Genomic DNA, 19684 nt, shown 5'->3' with positions numbered 1-19684 from the left:
AGGCTGAAGACTTTCAGAATGAGCAGCCCACCACTCAATAAAATTCAGTAAGTGATGAATCATACTGAAATGTCACTTCCTTCTCATCAGTCTTAGTTTAAAGCAATTCATCCTCTCTCATGCTTGTAGTATCGTGTAGGTGTGCTGGCAAGTTAAATTGTAGTGGGTTTCTGCTACCATGTTATTCCCAGTAGCTTTGTGTCTTCTTCCAAGATCATTACTTATATCATCTAAGAGTCCAATTAAAATCACATGCTTTAAAGAACTCACTCCTTGCATGGCTTGTGAATTGTTTTCTGATTGATTTTTGTAGAGTCAGTCTTTATGTCCATTCCAATAACTTTTACCTGAGTGATGATTTTGTGATTAGGCCTAAGAAATTACACCAAGATCTAAACAAAAATGTAATTAAGTCACCCGGTTTGTTTCAGTTTTGGTTTTCCACCATGAGGTGTTTTTAGAGCTGTGATAGTTGAGGGTGTATATTGCTGTAAGTGCTTCAGAGCATCGGGCCTCTCAGAAATTCCTACAGAAAAACAGCAAAATCTTGTTGTTCGCCATCATTGTCACTGTTGAAACACACTGGCTTTAATAAATGAGGCTTAACTTTGAAGCAGTGCAAGGGTGAAAAGGATAGAGAAGAATGGTTGGAGAGGCATATTCTAATCTGGTAGTGAACCTGTACAAGTGTCACAGTGTGTAAGTACCAACTCATTGTGCTGGATATAAGATGAGCAAAATCTCTAATATAAAAAAGGAAGGACCACATTCACAATTTCCTTTGGCTAATCTATAAATGTAATCTCATTCTTAAGTGGACTTAGCCTTATCCTGCCTATTTCAGACAGGCCTGAGGAAAGCAGAGAAAGTGCCCTGCAGGGGAAGGAATTAGGGAGCTACCCATTATTTCATGCCAACAGATCAAAAGACCAAATTATATCACAGTTCTCATTAGGAACCTGAAGATCACATGAAAGGTTTTGTTGCTCAAAGGGCTGTATCATCCGGATATGTTACGTAATTAAATATTGAGGTTTTCCTGTCTGAGTCATGATATACATATAATGAATATATAGAAATGTGCATTTTATTTAAGAAAACCTATATTGCTTTAGCAGACAGGAGCCTAGGAGGCATCAAAAAGTGATTGTGCTATTGTCAGGTAAATCATTCAGCCATCATATTCACTGTTTTTCCTGACAAAACCAAAACATACTGATTAGAAGATTTGATGCCTTGGTGGTATATATGGCTATTAAGTAAGGGAGAAAAAACGCAAGTGTGAACTTCAATATCTTTTCTTGTGTTCTTGCTTTATTTCACTCATCACTTGTTCTGGTAATAGAATAAATACGCTACTTCTCGTCTCCTCCTTTCCAAACATGAGTGTCCATGTTTCTCCTTCAGGCAGTTCATTGGTTGATATTGATGAAGATGTAACATTAATAGATTCTTTGTATTTTCTCCTGATGGGCAGGGGCGTGAAACTAGATGATCTTTCAGGTCCCTTCCAACCCAAACCAGTCTGTGATTCTGTGAAATGGAAAGTCATTGGCAAGCTGCTTAAAATATATGGTGGACCACTGATTACTGGGTAGTTCTGAAAAGACTAACATTGCCACTACTAACTGCCATGGCTGCATTACTCCATTTTCTATAGCGTGTTACACAAGCTGAAGTTCTTCTCTCTAATAGTCTATCCAAATAGCCAATTCTGCAGCGTTTTTAAAATCTAAATAGTAGCTATTGAAGGAAGATCTTAGAGAAGACCTTATAATTTCATTTTGTGCTAAGTGTTTTACCAATCTGTAACTGGAGACAGTGTCTGTCTGGCACTACATTATATATGTTAAAACCAGCCTGTGAGCTTAAGAGCCCAATCACTGTATTAAGTTAACAGTATAATAATCACTTTTGAAATCTTAACCTCCATGGAATAAATTTGGAAAAACTTAGGAAAAGGAAATAGTAATGATTCTTTCCTACACTGGGGAGCCTAAAACTGCGTCTGCATTAGTGTGTGAGTTTGGCTGAGAAGAGTCTCCTGATTGCTCCCATTTAGCATGTTTTGGTTCACATTGGAGGATGGCCTTGCTGTGAACTCAGATTTCACTTCAGTGAAACTGGACTGAAAAAGTGGTTCAGAAATGTACCTAATTCACTCCAACTGCTAATGAGCATTAAATCCATGTGGCCAGACTAAACCTAGTCCAAAGTCAATCTCTGAAACATGCAGTGCAATATTAAATCCTGGGAACTTTTGTTTCACTCTAAAGAAGCACTTTTGCTGGCCTGCAGTACCTACTCATATAGATATATCATGAGGTTGCATAGAAACTTATGTCCCAGTTCAGCAAAACAATTAAGCCCATGTCTAATTTAACATTTTTGATGTACAGTGGTTGCTGGTTAAGGTTCCTGGCAAGAATCGGAATGTACAGGAGCCAAAATGAAAAATGCTTGAATTTTAACAGAGAATGACAGGGAGTCAAGGCAGACAGTAATCTAAGGCTGAGCACAAGCTCCAAGATGGAACAGAGGCATTGTTTAGTTCCTGTAAATAACATGGATGAGAGGCCTGAAGTACCTTGAACATCATAAGTAAAATTTTTAGATTACATCCCTGATCTGCACAAAAAAAAAAAAAAAAAATTAAAAAGAAAATCTTAATCCAAGAGGTAACATGATCAAAATGAATTTCAGGACAGCTCAGTCAGGGAACAACATCAAATAGCTTGAGTCTGACAGACTGAAATGAAAGTAGGTCAAGCAGGACAGCTGCAATGCAGGAAAGGGAAAATCCTCACGAAGGTTTGGACCTGGAATTTTTATTGTCCTGCAAGTATTTCCTCAGTTTAAAAATGCTGTTAATTGAGGCTTGGTTTGTTTGGTGGGAGAATTTACAGCTACTCTAATTCCCCTGTAACTTTTGTGTTGTTTTGCTGCCTCTACCCAAGAGTTCTAATAGACAACAGGATCCTGTAAGAACTTCTTGAGGAAAGGGATTGTGAAGGGCAGACAGGATCCTATACATTCCTCAGCTACAGTGATGGAAACGGAGCGAACATCTCAAAGTCAAGGAGGTGCATCTCTACCAGTGTAGTCTATGAGAGTGCTAATTCCAAACTGCTTTATAGTCTTTCTTAAGTGCATGATGTAAAGATCAGTTGCCATCTGAAAACTGCAGTTGGCTCTTGAGTAAGGCCAAAGTCCTGGAAGAACACAAAGACAAGTAACAGCTTTTCTTTCCCCAACCACACTGTACTGCACATACAGATACAGCAGAATAGAGGCCTTACAATATCCTGTTTTAAATCAGACTTGTAAACTCATTTACTCTGGAATTCCTTTTAAATTCTCTTCAGCCTGTACTTGTGGGAGCATAACTTAAATCATGCACCCCTGCTGCGCACTGTTAACGTGTCAGACATGCCAATTAATGCAATAGACTTTCTTAATGAAGTGAGCATTAAATTTGCAGAGTAACAAATCTATCGTGCAAGAATTAGTACTTCAAAATTACATGCACCCGTATTTACAAGAATAGAGTTGCCCAATCTGTATGAGAAGATTGCTAGCTGAAAACTGGACTGATAAATCATAAGAATTAATACTTTCATTACTATTATTTCTGAAATAAGTAACTCACTGGTAAAACTGCTGGCTTCAAAGAAGGCAATTCTTCATTAAAAATGAGCACTAAGGGGTTTTATAGCATATTCTTTGTGGAAAACATTATTCCCTAGTTATCTAGACTGAGCCACAACTGAGATGATCCAGAAGAGATTCATGCAGAATCTCTGCAGTGACCCTCTCTACTGAAGGGTCATAATTGTATTAGTAGATCAACTAGCATCAGAGTTGAAAAAACTGTGAAAAATGGGAACATTTGTCACTTCAAAAGTTTTAATACTTAATGTCTACAAATTGTGGCACTTGATATGAAGAGCTTGGTAAAGTTTGAACACTAAATTATGCAAAATAAATGGATTTATCATTCTCTGATAGAAGCAATGCAATTAGAAGAGCATAACCATGACTTTACAATGGCCAAAGTACGAGCTGGGGTAGGAACACTGATGAATTTTAAATTATGCAGTTTGAAGCCAGCAAACGGGTATTACTTTACATAATTCCTGAAATAAAACATGATTTAAATTCTGCCATTAAGTGAGCACAGGTGCTGTCCAGTCAAGTTAATAAAATCATCAGCTACCTGATGCCAATAAGTGCATTGGTAAGCAAAAAAATGGGCTAGAGATATAAATTAGGATGAGGCAAACTATTCTAAATTTGCTTGTCCTCTTGCTTATGTAAATATGGCCAGCCTTTGTGTATTCCTGTATACTGTCACTGATTTAATATTAGCAGATGTCCAATAAGGGCAAGAGAAGCATACACAGTTGCTGACCCAGAATATTCTCTTAGTATTCATAACTTGTGTCTCTGGGCCTTCCTAAACCAGAAAGGTGTCTTCCACGGACACTTCTGCTAGTTCTAGTTATCTACATTGAGACTGCAAAGAGTTATACTTGGAAAACAGAAATGGTTCTATAGTTGTCACCGAATGTAAAGGAGGAAGAAGATAGTCCAGAAACAACACAATTGAGTTAGGAAATTTTTTGGCAATTTTTAGCTATGACCTTGAAAATGTGAGGGTGGAATGACTAATACATAGTCTTGTCATAACATCTCGTAAGTTAGGCAGCAGCTCAGGATTTCTGAGTTTCAGATTGCCACTTCTGTCAGCAAACCTAGTGGAAGATGAAACAAACAGATCTTGATCTGCACTCACTCTGAATTGGCTTGAACAAGGAATTGGGGTGAGGTTTGCATGGTCATAGAAACAAAACAATACAAATTTAAATAACTGAAACACTGAAGTTGTTTTCTTTATTTAGTCTGTAAAGACCACTGTTAAGATAAATAAATATTATTTCCATAAGGTGAAGAATGCTAAATGAGGCTGACAATACTTACAGATCTAAAGAAAAAAGCATTTGCTTGAGACACTGTGAGGTAAAAATCAATGACAACAGATACGCCACAGTAAGAAAGCCATGTCAGTTGTTCTGTGGCTGTCCGTTGTCATCCAAAATGCATACACTGTCCCAAGCACTGGCTAAGTGAAGATTCTTGGTACCTGTATAAGCATCAGAACCACTGATACATCGTCTGGAGGCATTGTACCAGGACCTGCAGTACAACAGAGATGTCCATAGAGTAAAATACAAGAGTGAACTAATATTTTTCATGTTCCTGTTAAGAAAAGCTCAGGAAACCATTACATTGTACATGTACATTTATGGCTATCCTGAAATGTAAATGCTTAATGTCAGCTTAAAGAGATAGTAAAATTCTTCTTCAGTTTACGCTCTTAAATTGGCAGGATTTTTATCCTCATAAACATATGTGAATCAATTCCCATTTTCCAGCTTGTATCTCATAGCATCTAGATTTCCCAAAGGCAAGCAACAGTTTCCCATAAAGATAGTTCAAGTGGTGCTGTTTCAGCATTTCCCGATGAAGCAAAGCTCTAAAAAGTTTTGAACCATCACAAGCAAAAAAAAAAAGGAAACCAACAGACCAGATTATTTCCATGTACTTATTTGTGTTGTCTGACTCTTTGAGAGCATCCCTGATGGGTTCACCACAACTAGCCAAGACTGAATTGGCTGATCACACACTGATGGAGTTCACAGACCTGAGAGATGTGGGTCAGGTGAAGATTAAAGTCAGGACCCTGAATTTTAGGAATGCAAACTTTCAGCTGTTCAAGGAATTACTCAATGGTATACTCCAGGAAACTGCCTTCAGGGACAAGGGAGCAGAACAGAGCTGGCAGATCTTTAAAGATGCTTTCCATAGAATGCAAGAGCTCTCGATCTCCTGCTGTAAGAAATCAGGCAAGGAAGACAAGAAATATCCTTTTTATAGATACAGTCTTTCAATTTTCTGTTTCAGTAGCTCAGTTTTAGAAATTTTTCAGTTCTCTTTCTCCAGGAGGAGGAAGTCTGAAGTTCTGGGCAAGTCCGTTTTTGCAGTTGTGTTCTCTAAAGTATGGGAGGATTATCCAAAACCTCATTGTTAGCTTACAGAACTGTATTTTATGAATGACTGACCTGAGGCTGAAAACAGGTAACAATTGCCAAGTTATATGTAAGGAGACAGTTTGACCTATTGGAGAGGCCATTCCAAATTCAAAAGGTCACAGTAATTTGCTGTTTATTGTTTCACAGAAAAACTATAAAAAACTTCTTGGAACTACAGAGTAGGTCTTCATGTTCACTTTGTACTTGAGCAAAGAGGATAAAAAATGATAGATAAATTGTATGTATTATAAGAAGCAATACAGTAGTGCTTCGTACTGGCTTGATTTTAGCAGAGGTTTTTCCTATTAAGAGCTAGAATATCTGGCTCCAGTAAACATATGGAAGTATTTAATTTACTCTTTTCATACAGAATGAAGTCTGTGAACAGGTCGCTAATGTATTAATTGTATTGTTTTAGAGTGATCCAGCAACTTTTAGGGAATACAGTAAATAAACAGCACAGAAATAGTAGTATTACTGGTGCCATGATAATAATGGAAGAGAATATTCACTCGACCTTTCAGAAGAATCTGCTTAAATTGTAGTCAAACCTTTCTTACATTAAGTTTTCCCTACCAATTGAGTTTGATTTTGCATTAAACATCCTCAGAAATGTCTGCATCTTCCAGGTCCCTTCAGCAATGTTCTGTTCTGGCAACCATATTTTGAAAACAATGCTTTGCTAACACAATTACTGAGTCAAAGAACAGAAAATATGCCAAAGGGCTTGACTAAGCAAAACTGTCCAGATGGTAAATACTCTCCATTTTTAAAGTAAAAGATTAAAATCTTCCACTGCTGTTCTATAAAAAGAAAAAGAGAGTTTCTTGAATGATACATTTCTGTGAAATATTCTTTCCACTTCAATTATAAATAGATTTAACCTGTGAGTTTCAGGGCACACAGATGTCATTGTCTATAGGGAAGAGAGCTGTAAGAAATCTGTAACATAGGAAGAAATGAGATGTCAATATCACTGTTAATACTCATGAATATAAAAAAATGCTCACACCCAGTGGGAAAAAAAAAAAAAAGCTTTTTTCAGCAATATAGGCTTCTACTTGAAAACCATCCTAAAATTGCCTCTATGTGGAATGAGTGGCATTTTTTGGTGGTCTTTTAATTATAATTTAAGGCTTTCTTTCATAGTGCCTGTCTGCCTTGCAATTTCTTCATGGGCATGGTTCAAGGGAGGTAAAGCTAGTTAAGCAAAATACCAAGGGAAGGGCTAAACTCAAGGAGTGTTGTTCTTCAGTCACCACCCTCAGAATATTGGAGGAGGTGAAAGGGGGGTTTAAGTTATTGTCCTATTCTACTTATCGTAACCACATCAGTAAAAATGGTTTATCTGCTATTTATAGGCTTTCAGGGCTACTTCTTGCAATGATAAATGGTGAGCAGCTAATTCCCTTTTCCTTCCCACACTTGTTAAGCATTTGAGACAGATGAGAGTAAGTTTCTGCAGAGGCCTAGCTCCATAAATAACCTCACAGCTTCTGGCCCTTCAAGTTTAGAAATATTTTCTATGAGATTATGAGGTAATTGTAAAAATTAAATACTGATATTTAAAAGCTTTCATTTTTATGAGGACTTTGCTGTGCAGCCAGCCTACTTTTTCTAGTTATGCAGGTTCAGAATCGTATTCTGTCTGTAAGGTGTTACTCATGTTTTACTTTTGAACAGGATTGCTTGTAGCATTCTCTAGATGGTTAATGAAAGGTTGTTATTACATGTAGATATCAAGAGTTCAGAAGCTTGCTGTCAACATCTGTATGGAGGTAACTGAAATTGAGAAAATAATATGAATATTTTCTTCTGTGATGTCGCTCTTAATAGGAATTATTTCTGGATGTTTAATGCACAGGTTTGGATTTGCATAAATTTTGAAGGGATTGGTTTGTGCTGGCAAAATGTCAGAGCAAAATTAGTCCAGATATATAAAATGAAAATCCTGTTATGGCTGTGCTTCTGCTTAATGATCTTAGTATTAATATAGTGCTATAGCAAGTAAAGCAACTGAAGTGATTAAATTAGAAAGCAAACTGGTCTTTCCTGCTGATTTCTTAAATATGCTTTAATCTCCTAGTTGCTTCAGCTCAGGTAGTTTATAGCTATATAGAACTCAGAGGGATGCTTTCTGTTTTGGTGAAAAGGGTACTTCGTTGCAATCAGAAGAGGCAGTTGGAAATATAAATGTACCAATGTAGTTAATCTGTCTCTTAGCAGATTTCTTCATGTAACATATGAGGTTGTCAAATCCACTGTCATCTTTGGGCCAAAGCAGTTAATAGTTGAGTCTAGACCTATTAAGGTGATGGGGGGTACACTGGAATTCACAGTCCAGTATGAATCTGGAGGGCAGAGCTGATATTTCCAGAGATGCCCAAAGGATACATGAAACAGAAAAGATGAATAAATATATAGTATGTTGTTGTCAAGTCAAAGCCCCCTAGCTTTTATGTTCATTGAAACTTCACAGAAAAATCTCTTACTAAAGAAGCTTATGTTAACTTTGTCTAACTCGATAAAGGTGGAGCATCATAATCAGCATGTGAGTCTATTTTTTTGTTTGTTTGTTTTTGCTATAATATATTATATTATATCCATGAATCCATGGGTATTATGCAGGTTTGTGAGAGTGCGCTGTTCACCTCTAGTAAGAAGGTAATTTTGCTAAACCGAAATTCTGAGACAAACGCTGCAAGTCAGTTGGCTTTGCTATTCACAGTATGGCTGTGATGAAACCAAAATAATTTAAACTTCATCTGCAACCTTATATTTTATACATTAATACCACATTTTCTTGTAGATGTTATTGACTGAGTTTCCAGAAACCAGTTAAAATTGAGGTGAAATATTTTTAGCTCTAGTGTGAGACAATGCAGGGTAAAAATAGACCAGTACAAAAACTTGCAAGTGGGTGAGCTAGCAGATGTTCCTGAGGTTTTCTCTGCTCTGTTAGCAGTAACAAATATCCTGTCAAGTGTTATAATACCTCTTTAGCATGTCCTGGCAAAAAGTTCTCACTTCAGTTTCTTTTTTTGAGTAAAGACAGACTGAAGTTTATATGCAGTGGTAATACTAACATTGTCTCTGTGCTACAGATAAAAATAGATTCTAGTTTATGTTGTTGTATTTGTGTATCAGGTGGATTGGGAAAATAGTTTGTCTTCTCCATTTCTTTATTGAATGTTTGTTGTCAATACAGAAAAGATACATACTTTTGATCAATGACAAAATTGCAGAATATTGTTGAAAAACCTTTAAAAATATCTATGGCTACAAAGATGTTGCAATACTTTAAAAAAGAAACATTTCTTTTTAACAAAAGAGAGATTCTCTTATGAAGGTTTTTCTGTCTATTAGGGCTTCTAATCACATGTCAAAATTAAATAACTACTGTGTGATTAAAACCCTCTGCTGTGGTATTCCTTCTGCAAAAAATGGTTGAGATTACAAATGAAACGTTGGAAAAGTATTGTTGAACAAAGGAATGCTGGAACTATCTCTGTAATCTGGAATTCACAGAATGTGGCATATTTCTCCTTAAATTATTATAAAATCTTTGCAGTGAAAGAGGATATTGGTGTCTTTCGGATCTCTATTTTTGTCTTTGCTTTAATCTAGCTTTGTTCTTCCAGAGGATTATAATGTCCTTATTTTATAGTAGGTTATGAGATAACCCTGGACTACAGTGGTATCGAGGGTGGGTTTCATCTGGCCACAAAATGAGCCAGTTGTCTATACTCCCTTTACAGTAGGTAGGTTTACCTCATTCAGAAATGGACGTCTAAAATAGGTCAGATGAATTGATCCTTTAAAAAGTGTAGATATTTCGAAATTGAGCCATAAAAAGATCCTGGTCTGATTAGTTTAACTGTAGATGCCTGCATAGGAAATGGCTTCATGCTAAGTGAAACACATTTTACCCCTGCTGGCAAGTGATAATTCCATTATCTTACTCTATGAAGCTCTCTTAAAATGAAATTCAGCCTAATTTGGCCAGTCAGATCAAGCTTCACTAGGGTATTTTGAAGTGCAGGGGTTTATTTCTGGCCTTTTGCTAGAATATGAATTTTACTCCTTCTATCTTTTGGCTGGTGGTTGCTACACCTGGAAAAGTTTAATCCATACAGTTTAAGATTATATTACCTCTGAGAGTTTATTTTTAAACTTTGCAAAGAAATTAGAAATATGGGGCTATATTTATTTAGCTATGCATTCCTGTTGTCCAAAAAGGGTGAGGTATTCTTCTATTTCATTTTGTATTCTGTCCTGCACAGATCCACAGTTCTAATTTTCTCTATGACAAATCAGCTCATGTATGAAGAAAGTGATTATTTAATTGGTGCTTTTTCTTCATTGTGCTTCCATCCCCTTTAAAATACTAAAGCTTTTTAATGGCAAAAACACTTGACATGTATTTTATAAGAAGAATAGTAAAAATATCAAGTTGCAATGGGATTTGGAGATTTTCAAGAACTGATTATATACAATCCAAAAGTATGGTTGAACAGTCTTCATTAGAATTGCTCAGCAGTCCAAACTATAGCAACAGACTGTGATTCTTAAATCTTTTTCATCGTTTTAGGACTGTTAGTTGCTTTTACATCTTTTCTTTTGGCATCCATCTGTCAGTAACGCTCTCCTTCTGGCTAGCCACAGCAAAGGACCATTATCATTTCATTATATGCTAGGACAGAAAGGAAGAGTGAGTCTTTAGTACTTATTTTTAAGGTATCCTTCAAACCTTTAGTTCTTCTGGTAGCCCTTACTTCATATGCCAAGGGCCAATGTATCTTGGGTACTACAATGCAAAGATTATGGAAGTAAAGGGAGGAATTGGAAGTTTTTATATAGATAATAACATAGATATTAATTGTTCAGGAGGAAAGACAAAGAAGTTTTGTCAACGTTTTTGAATACTGAAGAGGAGTTATTTAAAAAAAAAAGAGGCACGGAAATGAACTACTGAGGAGAAGTGGATATAATGATTAATTATATAGAGATATTTAATACACACTCCTCTAATGAGTAGAGTGTAGCAAGAGAGAGATGCAGAGACTTCCATTGGGTGTCTTAATATCTTATTTTTCTAATGATCAAAAGAATACTAAGCCAGCTGAGGTTGCTCAAAGTGCTGTTGAGAAGTAACGTGGATCGTTAAATGCCAACCTATCTGATAGAAAGGGTCCCGATGGCCCAATATCTGCTTAAAATGTTTTGCACACAGTGTCCAGATTTTGGGGGTTGAAGAAAGAGTTAAAGGTGGGCTCATGGATTGTGTTGTGATGGTTAAAGGTGAACAGGTAAAATGCAAAAATGAAAAGTGGGGTGAGTGACAATTACGAAATATTCATGTTTCTGATACAGAAGAGAGAGATAAGAACAAATATATATTTGACTTAAAGAAAGGATATTTGATATCCCTAAGTTACTGATATAGATACAGTGTGAGAGCAAGAGAAAAGTTGTTCAAGAGAATTGGCAGGTCCTGAGAGAATACAGGCAGTAGCTATCCTTAAGTGAAGGAGAGCTAAAATATGAATTCTTCAAGCACTTAGACCTCAAGAAGGAATTGTGCAGAAAATGAAATGTAGGTTGAATTGCTAAGAATGGCTGCCAAAGAGTAGTAAAGAGTATTTGCAGGGAAAATATGAGAAAATCTAAGAAGAACCAATCAGCCAGGAGCATAAAATATTAGAAGAAAGCCCTCTGCATGCCAATACCAAGGGATTGCTTATTTCACTGCTTAACAGGAAGGAAAAATTGTAGCAGACACTGGCTGTAAGACTGAGATCTACTTTTTTGCCCTGTTTTTCGCCAAGATGTGTTTTAATCCTATGATCGAAACTAATATAAAAGAAGTCATGGTAGATCCTGACCTGATCTGTGGCCTTCTATCTAGTGGATATTTTCAAAGTATTTAGATCTGCAGACATTTACAGCACTGGTTAGAAAATCTTGGAGCCATTTGTAATTGTGTATGAAAACTTAGAAAGGAGGAATAGAGCTATTCTAATCGAAGGGTAGTTATTAATGGCTTTGCTGAATAGGAATCGATGAGCCTCTCAAGCAGTCTGCACAGGGTTTGGGGCTACTAGTTGGTTTATTAAATTTGCAGATGACACTAGGTGGGGTTTCACTTCAAAACTGCAGCAGAATTGGTCCGTTCTTTGAAATGATGTTAACAAGCTAGAAAAATACTTCAGAACAAACAAAAGAAAGGTATAATTAAATATAGTAAAGTGAAAAGTTCTCCTTTCTGGTAGGAATACTGCTGAAGCACAAGAATGATGGATCTGTAGAAGATGATCAGGCCTGTACTGACTGAACATGAGTCAGCAGTGTCATATGGTTGTGAGAAATGTAAAGCTCACATTGAAATGTGTGAGCAGACACCTGTGTGAAAAGCAGATAAAGAATGTCTTTCATGCCATTGACAACAATCTGCTTGGCTGCAGGTATGGGTGTTTATTCAACCTGCCAAAATTAGTGGTTTCATTTTCTTTCCCCCATCCTTCTTGTGTTGGGCAAGATGATACCTAGTAATGAACTTTGGAGAAGCTTTTTGCAGTGCTCCATGTCTTTATAGACTATAATTACAGATTAGCATCAGCCAGAAAGGAGCATGTTTGGAGTGTGTCTGGAATGCCTAGTGTTGGTAATCTAATGTCTCAAAGTTGTTCTGCCTATCACATCCCGATGCAGTCTGTTCATTAGGTAACAAAAATAATTTTAATTTTGGATTGAATTATGCTTTTGAGGAAGGGATGTGAAGGCAAGAAAAATAACCTGAACTTGCAGGGAAAAATAGAAATTTTAGCCTAATCTTGAAAATAGAGAGCTTGGCATCTCTTCAGATCTTTCAGCATCTTCGGCCTTGCCTCTTCCTGGCTGCTGTTTGCTGGGTTTGTTCCAAGGGGGTTTTGACAGGTGAAAGTTGCCATTTTACACAATCAGGCAGAGGATGCTTTTGTTTCTCTCGGTCTGGGTGTTGCTGTGTAAAAGTTTCTATTCCTTTCCAGACTCAGCCCCAAAACTGCCATATTTCATGTTTGTTTGGTTCTTCAGAATATTTTCATTACAAAATTACCCCCAAGATAGTCTGTTATCAAAATTAAATTGCATTTGATTGTCAACAGGTTAAATCCTGAGGGAGAAACATCAATTGAAAAGAACCTTGTTATAGCATTGTAATGGCTCTATACCGTATTTTCTGCTGATTTTACCTACAATAAGTCAAATGACTTCTTTTATTATTGTACCTAGCAAATGGTTTATGTAAAAAATGCTGCCTTTATATTGCTTTTTTAATTTAATTTGGTTTTATCTCTTAATCCTTTAGAGCTCTTCCCCCAGGAAGCATATCTCGCTCACAGTAATTTGACTGGCAGAGTGGTAAATGCAAGTGCTTTCCATTGGAGCAAGAACAAATACATGTGTACATATTTATTGTCCATCTTTCTTTTCAGTGGCATAGCTGAAACACAGACAGATAGTGAATAAAAGACTTTTTTTTTTCTGTAAGAATGCTAGTGAAGACTTCAGAATTAAAATAGCATTCTTGGCAACTGTCTTTTCCAGAAAACTATTTTGAGAATGAGTTACTGAGTGATAATTAGATATTGAAATGCACCCAGTTTCACATTTCAGTGCTCCTTTCCAATTAGAATGGCATTAGACTGAACGTGCAGCTATATAATTGTATGAAGAATAGATCCAATTTTCTCAATGTCACTGCAATATCACCTTTCAGTAGTAATCCACTGAATGATTATGCATATCATTTAGTAATAGTATTTTATCCATTTCAGAGAGAGAAATTTTTATTTTATTTTGAAGTGGACATGCAATCAGATTGTAAATGAGCGTATAAAGGGGAGGCCATGCCACGTACGAATATGTCCGTGTTAATGTTACTGCATCCTGAACTGCTGAGAGCAACAGGATAGCCCGTTTACTAACGTGCAGCATTTGCAGGCAGAGTGCATCTTAACTGTTTTTTTAATGGTCAAAAAAAGGAATTGCAAAAGCCTCTTATCCCGCAAGTTAAGGAATAGATCTTTACAATTTCTGTTTGGTCAGCTACTGTGTGTGGCTACAAAATGAACTCTGATGTAGGTTTAGGATTAAATATTCGCATTAGCCTTGATGGTTAGCAGGCATTTTGTATGCATCTTTCCTTCTTGGTCTCTATCATTCCATCTTGCTGCAGAGCAAAACAGACTGCAAAATAGATAATCCCTGTGAGAAGGTAGTGCTATAAAGCTCAAATGAATCATGCCGAATGCTACTAGAAATATTTCTTATAGGTCATGATTGGTAATTTATCCAGTAATTTGCATTTAAATGGCAGCTGCTAGAAGTAGGATGTATAGAAATAAGTATATCATGTTTAGGCTTTAAGATACCTCCCTTAGGACTCTGGGAAAACATGGGACTCTTTAATACCAAAAATATTAGTACAGCAGTGCCTTGCACAGTTGGAACAACCTTATCAGGTTAATTGGAGCACCTGAGAAGGTTAAATTTGATACAATATGTTTGTTTGTGGGTATTTCCAAGTTTTGGACATCCAGGGATCTTTTGATTTAACAGCTGATGCAAAAGCATATTGAGATTTAACTTTGCAAGTAAGCTTTCACTTTTCTGTGGTATTTATTTCTCTCTGCCTTTTCTCATCTACTTCTCATGCCTTCCTTTTAAATGCATAGATTCACTGGAGGCAGAAACAGTCTGTAATTACATGTGTGCTTGTTCCTGCAATTGCCATGACCCATCTGAATGTTCTATCTCAGTGTTAATTCTTATTCTTCTATTGGATCTCTGATGCCACTAAAATAAGTCAGGTGTGAAGGTTGTCCTGACTGTACCCCAAATTTCTAAAATAATGCTTTGGCTAGTCCTGCTTATGCTTTATTCATTTAAAACTTCCCTTATCTCATATCCGGTGTTACCAGTGCAAAACAAATGGACCATTTCTGGTGGTATTTTGATATCCTAAACCAAATTATAAATAAATATATATAAAGGTCATATTATGGTCTTAAGCAAGGACTTAAAAAAGTGGCTCTTGCATGAGTCTGGTAGATTGTTTTGAAAGGCCTAAGCGTGCCTAATGGGTCTTCTGTTGGTTCTCTCTGAAGAGGAAAATATGCCTGTAAATGATATCTCATTATTTACTGTAATTATGAATGCAATAAATAAGAGGATTCTGAAGGATGTTGTCAGAAAATAATAGTCCTTGCTTTTCAAGAAGCTGAAATAATTAAGATGATTCTCAGCTCTAGGGTGTAATGATATGTCACAAACAACAAAATTAGAGAGGAAAAAAAGAAAGAATGCTAACTATATATTTATAAAATACATTTTAAAAATCCAGGGAATTGAAATAAAAATTGACACTTCAGTTTAACTGCAGCTGCTGTTGGTTCTTTACACAACAGCAGGTTGATGGCATGATAGCAAAAGATACATTGTCTAACCTGCATGAATTTTCCGCCTCTTCTATTGCTGACCAGTGATTTGCCTTTTCTGTCTGTCAGGCTTGGTGTTTCTTGTTTTTGAATTTAGATCACTGCAAATTAGAATGTAATGTAAGCAAATGGAAATAGCAGCAGGGTTCTGACATCATTAATGTTGGTTTGCATTTCGTATTGAGAAATAAAACATTTTCAAAGCACAGTGTACTCAAAGCCTACTATAAATTCCAAAAGAAAATACTTTGATGCATGGAGATCTTCCACCTTGATGTCAGGCAGAAACACGGCATGCAATTTGCCAAATTCATGTTAAATATAACAGTTACATACTTCAGTTTTTATTCCTGTAGTACCTGAAAAATACTGACATTGGTCTCTTGGGGATTCCCTTTATTTGTGGAACTAAATTTGCAGTTTATTCGAGCCAGGGCAAGCCTGGACTTCCAGCAGCATTTGCCTCTCTGGAAATGCTGTGTCAGAAGCAAGGCTTCAAAGTGTGTTATTGCATTGCTGCCAGAAGTAATTCTTGTACTTGCCATTCTAGACATCCTTGAACTAACAACAGGAAGGGCAGATGGCCAGTGAAGGGGACTGTCTGACTTGAACAAATTGAAACCTCTTAAGACTATATGTGTTGATTTGTTTGTTGTTTTTTTTTTTATGGTCATATTTTCTGTCATTTGTGATGGAAATGAGGAGTGCAAACCAACTTGAACATAGTTACGTATCATGGCCCACCAGAGTAATGCAGTTTATAGTATATAAATTGTCCCTCATGTAACAAGGGATTTTCCCAGATAAAAAGTAAGTGTGGGTGGGTTATCGTGCTTTGCACGCTGCTTTTGCTGTTTGCCAGAGTTAATATGGGCTTGAAAATTGTATTCGTCAGTATTTCCTCCCAGTGGAGCCTGTCCAATGTGCTTTAACTTAATGTATTCTAAACATCTGCATTCAAATAATTTATTCATAGGCTGCAACCTCTAATCCCAGTTTGAGGTTTAGAAATGCTTACTTGGTCACTTATACTTTGTTAATCCGGGACAGTGACAGGCAGGTCACAAGACACTGTCCTTTTCCATACAACTTTCTGAACAATGAATTGTTCATCATTTTACCAAAGAGCTAGAGGTAGCAGTCTGTGTAGATGTATTGAGAATCAGCTAATGGACAGAAAGTACCTGCTCCGACACATTAATTCCCTTTCCTGTCAGCCTGCATCATTGTAGAGTGTGCATGATGGGAAGCAAGGTCCCATTGCACTATGGCACCTGCTGCTTTTCCATCTGCCGAGCGCGAAAGCTTCTTTGATTGCTCATTTTTCAGACTAATGACTTTATTCCTTTTCCTTTTGTAAAGTTTTTACATTTTTTATTGCTCTTTCAGTAATCATGTTTTGTAGGGGATTTCTTTATTTCCTCCTCTCCAATGGGCACTTAGCGTGTGGATAAAGGAGTAACCAACAAAATAATATTCCAAACCTGTGCCCAAATTCTGCGCGCCCCAAGTGTTGTGTTTCATAATTTATTCTGATAAAGTTGTCATGGTGATAATGTCTCTTGAGAATGAAAGTGCCATGTGCCTGGCTGATTACAGGAAACAGCTCAGATGGTACATAAACTGGTAAATATTGAACCCATGGGCAATAACATTAGCTGTATTTTGTCCATTTATTTATTTATTTAATGCAGATCTGGTCAGCTTGATTATGGAAAGAGTGTGACAATTCATATTTTACTTTCTGTACATTTGAATTTATAAGGATGGGAGACAGGGTTTTGCTGGGTTTTTTCGAAATCCAGTGACATAAATGTTGGCGGAGTTCCCCGAAATAGCCTTTGAATTCTGTCTAAAGCTGTTGATTTGGCTGGATTAGTCAAAGCAGCGGATCATTAATACATATTGAACATCTGTCAGAAATAGAACTTGGAATTAACAAATGTATCGTCTGTAAGTTGTGGCTTCAGATTTTGCGTGAAAGAAGTACCTTCAGGATTCCCGGTAAATGCTGATCTTGTTTATTTCAAATGTGGAGATAAAAGCCACACTTTTAAATATAATCCTTTTTCCATCAAGGAAAATAAGATGGATTTCATTCTAAACACTGCTCGTGTTAAAATCAAAGCATGCTAATGTACTCCTTGGAGTTCCTTTAGAAAGAAATCTTTCAGTAACGAAGTTTGAAATTGCACACTCCAACAGGGAAATTTTAGATTCTGATGTGCTTTATCCTTTGTGCATTTCTTGCATGGTGTATTCTTTAGTCTGTCTTTAAGAAATGCCAGAAAATAGCATGCAATTTTTATATAGATATACACTGTTAGTTGCCAGCAAGTTTTCAGTTCTTCCTTTATGTCTTTTTGCATAATACTTTTGTTTATGTCTGTGAAGAGATTTAGAAAGGCATCAGCTACATTTAAGCTTGCTGGTTTGGGGCAACTTCTGACTTCCACTGGAGTTTTTTAAGTATTTCTCACTTCTAACTCTTGTGTATAGAATTTTTCAAATAGTCCAAATGAACTTGGTGAATGAGCTTTCCATAGGGCACTTTAAACCCCTTGAGAAAATAACCGGCCTTACAGATAGGAATCTAAGGCCTGGCACGCGTATTTGAATGATGTATGTCAGCACAGTTTTGAACAAGATCTGTAACTTATTCAAAACAAGATCAGATTGTACAGGGACATGGAACTGGTTGGAGATTCCCCTGAGCAGATGGGAAGCGCTATTAGTGTAGTGTTTTAATCAGTGTAGCGTGCATGAGCAGAGAACTGCTGGCCAAACCCGAAGGAGCTGGTGGGCTTGCAGGTGATAACAAGCAGCTTCTGAGAATGCTTTTCAGTAATGATAAGCGTTTGAATTGGCATGAACGTACGGTCACAGGTTGTGCAGGGAAGATGGGTCACTCAAGGACACATCTGATGCTAGACCCAGACCCAGGCTTACATCTGCTCTCTGTATGTATCAAGGAAATGGAGCAGACCAACAGTTTTTCCATGTAAGTGCTGTCTAGCAGGGCAGCAGCAGGGATGCCAGAGACAGGACACTGAAATCTGTCAAGGTAATGTTGATATGAGCACAGACTGCAGTATCATGTGATGGACATCTGTGAGAGGCAGCAGATCACAGTTTCTAGTATGTACTGAATTCCCAGAAAGGGTCTAGATCTAGATCTTTCTGCAACTTGCATTACTAAGGACCCCTCTCCTGGTAAGCTATAATTTATTAATAGAAGATTAGTACCAGAGGCCCTGACCCACTCAGCAGCTTGTTTAACATGGCTTCTTACACAAAATACATGCTAACGAGAGAGGGGGATCTGGAATGCACTAAACCAGCAGATCACTGTATCATCTGGGGGCCTGTGCATCTCTGTACACAGTTTTGGTTATGTAGGTTGGGTGTCCTGCCTCTATCCACCTGCCATGCTGCTTCTCTGTGGCTGAGTGACTAAGGTGTCACAGCAACCGCAGTACTAAGGCACTCAGAAGTGCCTGCAGGATCACAAAACTGATGCAGAGCAGGAGGTGTCTACCCTCGGGCTGAAACACCCATATTGTGTTTATGGCTTGGAGCAACACAATGCTTTAGTAGATCTATTTGCTTCCACAGGACAGGTGGTATCAAGCAGATACATGCTCATTGTTCAGCACATGTCCCCATGTACTCCTTCCTTCAGCTGTTGCAAGCTTTGCTATAAATTCAGAGGTGAGCCAGTTCCTTACTACTGTTACCACAAGCGATTATGAAGCCCTGTTCTAGGGATGGCTGTTGTTATACAGCATGGGTGTATCACACAAGTAGCAGAGAGTGCCTTATGTATGACTGGCTTAGTTGCAAATTCTTTGGTGCACCGTGGCAGGATTATATTGCAGAATTATGTGGGAAGATGAAGCAAAGAGAAGGAACAAGGAGTTGAACTTGGGAAATAAAAGGCTTCTATAATAAATGTGAGAGGAATTCATAAAAGGAATGTGAGGGTTGACCTGAAAAACTTCAAAGAATTTCCTTTCTCTCTCCCCCCCCCCTCCCCCCAGTCTTTTCCTTTGTTTTCATCATGGGTCTGAATAGGTTCTCTTGTTGACCACTTGCTCTGGCACTAGAATAGAC

General features: G+C 37.3%; 1 long non-coding RNA gene across 1 annotated transcript in view; it reads left to right on the top strand.

Moving 5' to 3' along the window:
- The first annotated feature begins 2 nt into the window (after positions 1 to 2).
- The window catches only part of LOC133265968 (uncharacterized), a 232410-nt gene continuing 212728 nt past the window's right edge, over positions 3 to 19684 (top strand). Inside the window, exons 1-2 of the long non-coding RNA XR_009742206.1 lie at positions 3 to 47; positions 1119 to 1162. This is a non-coding gene — a long non-coding RNA (uncharacterized LOC133265968). The remainder of the gene's footprint in view (positions 48 to 1118; positions 1163 to 19684) is intronic.

The sequence above is a fragment of the Pezoporus flaviventris genome, unplaced genomic scaffold (assembly GCF_033815535.1).
Source record: "Pezoporus flaviventris isolate CSIRO_AGI_PZ_B2104156 unplaced genomic scaffold, CSIRO_AGI_Pfla_v1 ptg000006l, whole genome shotgun sequence".
NCBI lineage: Eukaryota > Metazoa > Chordata > Aves > Psittaciformes > Psittacidae > Pezoporus > Pezoporus flaviventris.
This window is presented reverse-complemented; position numbering and strand designations above follow the sequence as displayed.